Source organism: Squalius cephalus, assembly GCF_949319135.1.
Source record: "Squalius cephalus genome assembly, chromosome: 13".
NCBI lineage: Eukaryota > Metazoa > Chordata > Actinopteri > Cypriniformes > Leuciscidae > Squalius > Squalius cephalus.
In genome coordinates this window covers 33,439,699-33,449,362 of record NC_137134.1, presented here as the reverse complement: position 1 = coordinate 33,449,362, position 9,664 = coordinate 33,439,699, and the positions used below count along the sequence as shown (strand labels likewise).

Below are 9,664 nucleotides of genomic sequence, written 5' to 3'. Positions count from 1 at the left end.
CAAATTCACTTTCAATTACGCAACACATGTTATCTCTTTAATAATCATCAATTGTCCAATCTTCAATCAATTTCATTTATCGTCTTCTGGTTGACCTCATTTTCTTCATAATAACAGGCTATTCAACTAGCAAACACTCAATATGACTCAAGGAAGAAATGTAAGAAAATGAATTGTAAACTACCGTTCAAAGTCAAATTTTACTTAAATCATTCTTTATTTGTATTGAATAACACATGATACTAAGAGAACACATATGTGAGTTGTTGATCACAAAAAAATAAAAAAAATCTATCTTTAACCATATCAACGACATTAATCTGTGTTTCAAAACAGAAACACAAGAGTTTCAACTATCCCGGCTCTCCCCTAAGCATAAACTGTACTTGAAATCAATTTTATATATATATATATTATGACATAAGTTTGCTAAAATGATTAGCATTATGTGATAAGTGCTTTGGAGCCACTGGTGCAGGTAGCATACAATATCTTGTAAAATCTCTATAAAATTGGCTTACTTTATATCAAATAGGCTAAGTTACCTTTGCATCATGTCTAACATTATATTGATTACACAGCAAATGAACCAATCAGAAGATGGACCATTTTCTTTGTTCAGTCTCACCAGATTAAATGTAGCCAGGTAAGCATTGCAGTAAAACTCACTAATTCATTCATACCAAATCTAGCATTTTAACAACTCAAGTTTATATATATTTTTACATTATTTTGATATTTTATTAGGCAGAAGATTATCTACCATTGCAGTCCCACCTGAACAGGAAGGTCCTAACATCAGCGCACAGGTGGGTTAACTACTATAGGAAGGAGAACGATCATCACACAGTGATTTCTTGCATGTGTCTTAATGTATATTTGTCTTAGACAGGGACCCCTTCACTGCAGACAAGCTGAAATGGGCTAAAATCATCGATTTCAGTCTTTCTCTCTATGGATCTCAGCATTTTTGGACAGAATTTAGGATATGTAAGTATTAAAATTTAATCTGGCATAATTTAATTTAGTTAATCTGAAATGTTTGAAAATGCTATTGACAAAAAGCTGTTTACATATATTCTTAAATTTTAGTAAAAATGTAAAAAAAAAAAAAAAAAACTGATATGAATTTTCTACACAAAAACGTTGTGTTGGGTTTTTAAAAAATATTTTGGTGATGATTTTTACTCCTATGCTGTGGAAAAGATGGAGGAGTTGACAGTCAGACTGTTGTGAAACAGAGACGGATACAATTGCAAGTAAAAGGGATTTTTATTTGAGCTGGTCAGATGAACACAGGTCGGGGATACAAACACTCAGGTGGAGATGTGACGCAGGGACTTCATTGAGCAACCCGGAGATGGCGTGCGGTGATCGACGTGCTCAGGAACCAGGAACAATAAACAATCCAGACAGCGTGAACACAAACGGCGAGGGTCCACGAAGACAGGAATCCACACGAGGAGATGAGAGCAAAACACAGGAACAGGACACGACACCGAGGAAGCCACAACGATCTGACAACATGAGATGGTAATTACTGCACATATAAAGGGAACGGGATTGAACACAGCTGGCGACAATAATCAACACAATGAGTAACCACACCCACACACAGACACACACACACAAACACACACATCAGAAATGAGACAAGCCGATTCATGAACCATGACACAGACATTGATAACAATAAGAAATGTTTCTTGAGCATCAAAGAGACTTCTTTCAAAAACAATAAGACACTTAAATACTTCTTTTGGCCACCAGTGTACAGTACATGAATCCAACACATTTTTGGAAATAAGTGAAATGATTTTGAAGGTGGGGTTATGTGTCATGTAGCCTTTTGTGAAAAGAACTGTGTTTTGCCCTGTGTTTGACATTTTTGTTAAGGACAGCACATAATGTGTTAATTTAACACGTTGTGCTAACCTTTATGACATATTTACTTTGTTAAAATCATTAACACAATGAATGAGTTAAAATTAACACAAAACCCTAAACTCACCCATTAATGTGTAAAAATGTAACACATAATTCCCAGCATTGGCATGTTTATTTTGTGATGTATATGAGATGTTTTAAATAAAAATAAAAATAAATGTATTTTGTAATAATTTTGTCTAATTGATATGAATGTCAGTAGTACTTATGTAGGATAAAAATAAAATTAATTCCATATCAAAATTATGAAATCTAATTTATATGTATTACAAATAAAAATAATTACAGTAGTGTACTGATTAGCTTGTTTTTTACAGTAATGCACTGTATACTGAAATACGGTTAGGTACTGTAAATCTTAATTACAGTAACTAGTAAGTTACTGTAAAAAACCTTGAAAAGTCTAACAGTGTATATATATAAATTACATTGCATAACCCATAGAGATTGCACTGTCAGATAGTTTGGGAATATTCACACATAACGAATACACATAAAACATGATATCAGAGTTTTAAAATCAAACATTTTAAAAGAGAACAATACATCACGGTTGTTTAAGCCAATGAGCATTAAGCTGTGTCATCAGTAAGTCGTTTCCCATCGTGCTTTTGATCAGCGCAGTCAGTGGAGAGCAACTGCGCTCGACTGCAGAATCCGACACGTCTGCCTTGCGCTCGCAATTTTTTTTGACATACGTCAGCATGACATCAGAGCCAGGCGGACCGCACTCGGACACATTTCTAACCGGCATGCCTCTCGCGCTGATCACCGTGATCGGTTCTGCGCAGATTTTGCTCATCTCAAACAAGCCTAATGAGTAGTTTATTTCAGCTTGTATTGCACACCCAAATTTACTTTTGTCATTAAGGTAAATTGGGATTTTAGATGGCTGTAAAATAAAAGTAGAACATTTGTTTATTGTTTTTGTTAATTAAGTGGAATTAAAATATATTTAATTATGGAATTAAAATGTGGATATTCCAGTGTATAAACTCCTCTCGTTATCAAGGGCTGGTATGAGTCCTCCGGATTGACGTTGTACTCGGTCTTTTCTTTGGGACCTGTAGGAAAACAAAGAAGCAAAGGTAAAAACAGGGAAGATGTTTGAATGTTCACATCAATAAACTGAATTAAATGAATTAGAACACTGAAAAAGTTGCAGACAGAAAGAAGTCATTATCTCTCTTGATTTAAAAAAAAAATGCTTTCATCTATTATCTATGACATGTGCTTGACATAGTTTATCAGTTAAAGATTGTTAAACAATTATTACTTTTAAGTACTCGACCTACTCACAGTAACATTGAATATCTTTGAGCTATTCTGTCCCTCGCTGGAGATGTGGAGTATATAATGTCCACAGAGTGTATGTGTGATGTTAGTGATGGTGAGAGATCCGGTGTTGTAGTCCAGTTTTAAACGGTCTTTGAATCTTTCTTCATTATATAGGTATTCTTCGTTGTTTGTTTTATCCCACTTAGCTATGACAACAAATTCAGTCTGATTGTTTCCTTTCGAATCCGCAAACTTTCAACGTATCAGCTCATTTTCCTGTATTTCGGTGATATCAGTTTGTAGAGTCACAAGTTCTCCCACGGTCACGAATACTGACTTAATTTCATCTCTCTCAGTTTTCACATCTGGAGAACACAGATCAGTGTAAGCCAAGTTTTGTTCAACAACAACACATTAACAATCACAGTATTTAATTCAATAAAGCCTTCTGTCATCTAACTATAATATTATGACTTTATATCTTTGTAAAGATGTCTCAATGGACAGAATAATGCCACATCAAACATATAAGCACAAGAGTCCACACAAAGTAAATTGTATCTCACCATCAGTTAGCTGAACATTTTCTTCCTCAGGTCGGTCTGTGTAAAAATAATCACTTAATTTAAACAATGAAGAAGTAGAATTAAACAACAACAAAGAATCCAACAAACCTGTATTTTGCACAACAAGGGCCAGATTTAGCTACTAAACCTCAAATTAGTGTGTGGGCGCAATTTAATAAATGCACCAATAGGAGTGGAAAGTTCTGGGCATGTGACAGTATAAAATTTTCATGCTACACTAATTGCTTAAAAAGATTTTATTGTGGTAGCCTATGGTTTTATTATAAAGAACAAGGTAACACTTTAACAAGGTCTCATTAGTTAACATTAGTTAATACATTAACTAACATTAACAATGAGCAAGATACATTTGTTACTGAAGTTATTATTTGTCAACATTAGTTAAAAAAAATACAACTGATCATTATTAGTTCAGGTCCATTAAAGCTGCAGTTCGTTTTTTTGGTTCTATCTCCTTACTATATCCTTACCTTAGCCCAATTCACAATGGTAAACTTGTAATAATGTGTTATAATCTGAGTAATACTGGTAAGTTTCCGCGTGCTGCAGTTCGTCTTTGAGTCATTACGCCAATTATGTATGGAAGGCATGCACTGTCACTTTTCCACCAGATTTCCTAAGAACAGAAGAGCTGCTGTTGGATTTAATAGGAGAAACTGTGAAAACGCGAGTAAAACAAACAATTATCATTTTAAACTAAAGGTTGGACACAATATAGTGTTCCTTGCAACTTCCCAAAGATCCAGTGATCAGAGCCGCCTTAACCTAATGTTAGGCCCCGGGGCTGAGAGGTTTTGTAGGCCACCCATCCTCTCAATTTATAGAGTCACATTTTAAAAAAGTGTAATATCTAGGTAATCTACATCACAGCTGAGAAATTTCTCATTGCAAATGAGAAGCGAGCGACAACCAATAGGAAAGAAGCCTTTCAGTGGAGCTCAGCTCCCGTCACCGTCTCCAGTGCAGTGCAGGAGACAGAAGAGTTCGAGGGCGATTTCACTGTTTTATATGATTTGACTGTAACTAACCACAACCAGTCGACAGTCTCAGTGAGTTTAATTCATACATTTATAGGTCGAGTGTTGTAGTTTTATGATGCAAGTTTAGCACTGCTGCAGTTCATTTTACAGTTTCCCCTGCATTATGTTGACTATTAGGGACAAGAAAATGTATTATTTGTCTAATTTGGTGAGTTTAATTTATAGATTGATCGATCGTTAATCTAGTAAATTATTTAATCCACTGAACACTGTGTGGTAATATAAAAACAGCATACTGTTTCTTTTGAGCCTAATTCCAAGTCAAATTAAAACAGTATAGTTGTATCACTTGTGATGGTGTTTTGTATACATCCAATTATGCATAACGATAGTAAATATTTAATTGATGAGTTGATGAGAATTGATGAGTCAATTCAATATATAACAATACAAAATATTGGGTATTTTACCCCTAAATTCAGCATATTGACACAAAATGATAAATCTACCTTTCTCTGCCTGGAGTCCAGTTGTTTCTATGAATCGCAACGATCCATTTGCTTATCTGTTCTATAGCTTTCACCAGTCTGTAAAATATACATCTGATTTCTTGTCAAATGTAGTTGTACAGTCACTCATACGCAAAGCTCTTTCCCGTTTTAGATGCGTTTTGTGTGTTTTTCGCAGCCTTCACGCTGAAAACCAATGCTGCCGCTCAGTCTTTTTGTCACTCCAGCCGACGGTGATGTCACGCACACCTGAGACCTAACTGATCCATTATTAGTCACAGGTGAAGCTCATATGACAAGGCGACAACACTTATGTCTTTGCAAAAATTGACTCAATGGGCTTTACCAAGCTGTGAATATTAGAATACGTTTTGACAGTTTCGTTTTGCACTGAAACATTATAACAAAAGCTGTTGGGATTAAAATGAGCCATTTCTTGTAAAAAAAAAAATCTTGATTAGAAATATATTTCAGCGGCACTTCAGGTCAATTTGTACACAAGCGACAAGACTTTTGTCAGGGACTGTAAATGATACGAGAAATATCATTCGTTCTATAGATACGCACTTCCATGAGATCGGGCTCCTTATTGACTGACACTCCGGCAAAATCCGGCAAAAACACTAAAAACAAAAGAAAAGAAAATCATTAAAACATAATCCTAAAAACAATTTCATAAAATTGTAAAACTACCTCCTTAACGGTGAGTATCATATATTCAGCTCTCAATAACGCTGTGCCAACATTTAACATAACTGCTCGTCCGCTATTCTTCTGAAGTGATCAATCTGCCGCGACATCATTCACACATGACTCACAATCAGTGCAGCAAAGAGGAAGCGAGAGAGCAAACTAATCTCTATATCTACCAGCAGTTGACGCTTTAGATGTGCCGCGACATCCATTCATCCACAGGTCAGTCAAGGACAGGAAGCGAGAGAGCAAACTAATCTCTATATCTACCAGCAGTTGACGCTTTAGATGTGCCGCGACATCCATTCATCCACAGGTCAGTCAAGGACAGGAAGCGAGAGAGCAAACTAATCTCTATATCTACCAGCAGTTGACGCTTTAGATGTGCCGCGACATCCATTCATCCACAGGTCAGTCAAGGACAGGAAGCGAGAGAGCAAACTAATCTCTATATCTACCAGCAGTTGACGCTTTAGATGTGCCGCGACATCCATTCATCCACAGGTCAGTCAAGGACAGGAAGCGAGAGAGAGCGAACAAACCTCACTACTTCATTATATAGAGCTATAGGGCTGATGGGACTTGTAGTGCCCCAACCATGTCCCATTACAAGTGTATACTAAAGCACTGGGTGCAAAGCTAATTTAACTCGATAAATTCACTTTGGGTGAATGAAATTACCCTGTTATGACTGAAGGAAATGTGATTGCGACCACAAATAATGAAAAGTTAGAAATGATGGCAAAGGCTTTTGTTAATATATATATATATCCTAGATATATCTAGATAGATAGATAGATAGATAGATATAGATACAAAATAAAATTTAAATATAGAAAGAAAATATAGGCTAATAGAAAAAAATGTAAATAGAAAGAACAAAAGCACAGTATAAGGATGTAATATGCAGGAAAGTTAATGGAGATGAGGAGCAAGATGCTCTTTTAAACATGGGAGAGTTACAGAAAGCACTGAAAAGCACCGGGGAAACGGCTCCAGGAAAAGATGACGTGCATGTATTGTAGTATGGGAAAACTGAAAAGTCTGGATACTGTTATATAACAAGTTGTGGAACGTGCGGCTTCCACAAAGCTGGAAAGAGCCAGTAATTATTTCGTTAAAATAGATGCAGGTCACCCTTTATAATTTAGACCTATTCCATCAACATTGCTTATATGTAAGAGAATGGAAAAACTAACACATTTTTTTGAGGGTAGAGGCTCCTTGGAGAATAAAATGGCTAGATGTCAAAGCGGATTTAGAAAAGGAAGAAACACAATGGATCCTGTGAAAAGATTGGAGGAGGAAATAAGGAAAGCACAAGTAAATAAATAAAAATCTTATGAACATCTCAGTAACTGCCCACGCGTGAGTCATCTGAAACCTGTTAGTGGACAATAGAAATTTACACTGATCCCACATGATTCACTCCGGCAGAGGCCTTAGCAGGGTCATACAGTGCTGCCCATCCCAGTCCAGCAACACTAGGATCTCCTCAGCTCAATAAAAGTCTACAGATTTATTATTATTTTTTTCTAATCTGTTTTATGTATACTGTTTATTTAACTCTTATTTTGTTTTTCTTATATTAAACGTAAAATATAGAAAATACTCAGAATCTGAAAAATAATTTATTTTCCCAAAATCCTAAAAACAAATGAGGATAATTAGAAGCAAATCATTCACCCATTGCTGTACCTTTAATTTGTTTATTGAATTGATCTTGAAACAGAAAGAAGTTGTTATTCAATGTCCATTCTGTTATTGTAAAATAATACATGCCGGCGGCTTTTTATAAATAGATGATCTGATCTAAATAATGTACAACTATTCGATATCCATATAGTCACTAAAACATGAATCTGTAATTTCCATTTCCTTAATAATATTCAATACACGAGTTGTATCTTGATTAAAAGAAGGAAGTTCACTGATCATTGCGTGGTTTAATACAATAATCCAGTTCTGTAATAGAGAGATTCCCGCTAAATCTCCCTGGTGGATTTTCACAACTTGTATCTGTATTGGGAACATTTAAAATGGAGGAATATAAGGGTCTTTATAAAAAAGAAAAAGAAAATCACACTCATTTTGTGAAATCCATCCCTCATTTTTAGCATGTATGGTCTAATAAAATGTTAGTCGGTTCGTTTTTAATTCTTTCTACTGGATTAAATGTCCGGAGCTGTTTGCTAATGCATAAAACGTCCAAAACATCCGCTTTTCAAAAGACACCTATTAAATTTGACTGATCCTTGATGGCATTCTGTGCTATTTTGATATAGGCTAGCCTATTGTTTGATGTTTTTTTTATATAGGCCTATATATATATATATAATTATTATTATTATTATTATTTAGTAGATTTGACCCATTTAATCTGAAAAATTTCCCAGAGAAGACATGTATGAATCTGCATGGTATGTGTAAGGTTATTAAACAATCAATTTCAATTATGTAAAAAAAAAAGAAAAGTCCATGAAACAAATGGTAAAAATTGTCTGGCTCAGTTTCAAAAAGCAAAAAAGCATTCCTATGCAGCAGTACGGCACGGCAAATAATCAAATAAAATGATGACAAATTTACATAAATTATAATAAATTGGATATAAGATATTTATTATACACTTAAAAATAAACTGAAATAATAAATAACACAATAAATAAGTACAGACAGACACTCAGATCTCTGCTATCAGAGCATCAAATACTGGCATTAGTTAAATTATTTCTCATTGAACATATTGCCACATGCCTCATATTATTATGCAGTTATTCACAACCTAACCAAAAGCTCTACGGCTCTAATACTAATGATCAAAACTTCACCATCAGAACTCTTTCAAATGTCAAACATAACTGAAGAGTTTCCCTTTACTCAAAAACACATAAAATAACACTTCATTTCAATATTTACTCTCCATTTCCAGCCATATGCAAAGCATGCTGGGAACTAACAATAAATAAAACCGCATAATTGAGCTAATTCTCTTCAAATAAATAGGTAGCCCTTTTCCTTAATTTTATCAGCTTAATTGGTTCCTCAATTCAAGCCTCAAAACTGGTAAGTTTTTCCTTAAATTTTTAGGAAAACGTATCTCTTGGTTTTATTAGTGAAATATTCTCAATATTTTCTATACAACACTGAACCACAGTTTTCTTAATTAAATATACACACTGTTTTTAGTTGTCACCTTAATTTTTTTAATGAAAATTACAAGACTCTTGATTCATTATTTTGATAGATAGATAGATAGATAGATAGATAGATAGATAGATAGATAGATAGACTCCTTGTGTTATACCATCAGTAATTGTGACCTTCATTTATCTGCAGTCTGCCAACACAATAAACCATGAATTGCTATCGTTTCAGTATGTATAGATAATCCTTTCATAATGATGTGTGCAAAAAAATAATAATAAAAAAAATAATACGAGCTATTCAAAAATGAACTTTGAAAACTCAGCTGTCATTTCTGAGCTTTGATAATCATTGTGTTAAGGCAATCCCCCGAAATAAATGTGTGTGGTTACATGACTATACCCAATAATGTTAGACCTTCCCTGAACTCATGTGGACATCTTAAATTAGCCTAATAAATGAACATGTGCTGCATATGCTTTTTAATTCCACACACTAAAATCTGTAAGGAAAAACTGCAGTCACT

General features: G+C 34.5%; 1 long non-coding RNA gene across 1 annotated transcript; it reads right to left on the bottom strand.

The window, feature by feature from the left end:
- Positions 1–1,255: 1,255 nt before the first annotated feature.
- Positions 1,256–6,550, bottom strand: LOC307170026. Its single transcript, XR_013823269.1, has 4 exons — positions 5,302–6,550; positions 3,792–3,827; positions 3,247–3,590; positions 1,256–3,011 (listed from the first exon to the last, which is right to left on the bottom strand). It is a non-coding gene; the product is annotated as an uncharacterized lncRNA (long non-coding RNA).
- Positions 6,551–9,664: the final 3,114 nt, after the last annotated feature.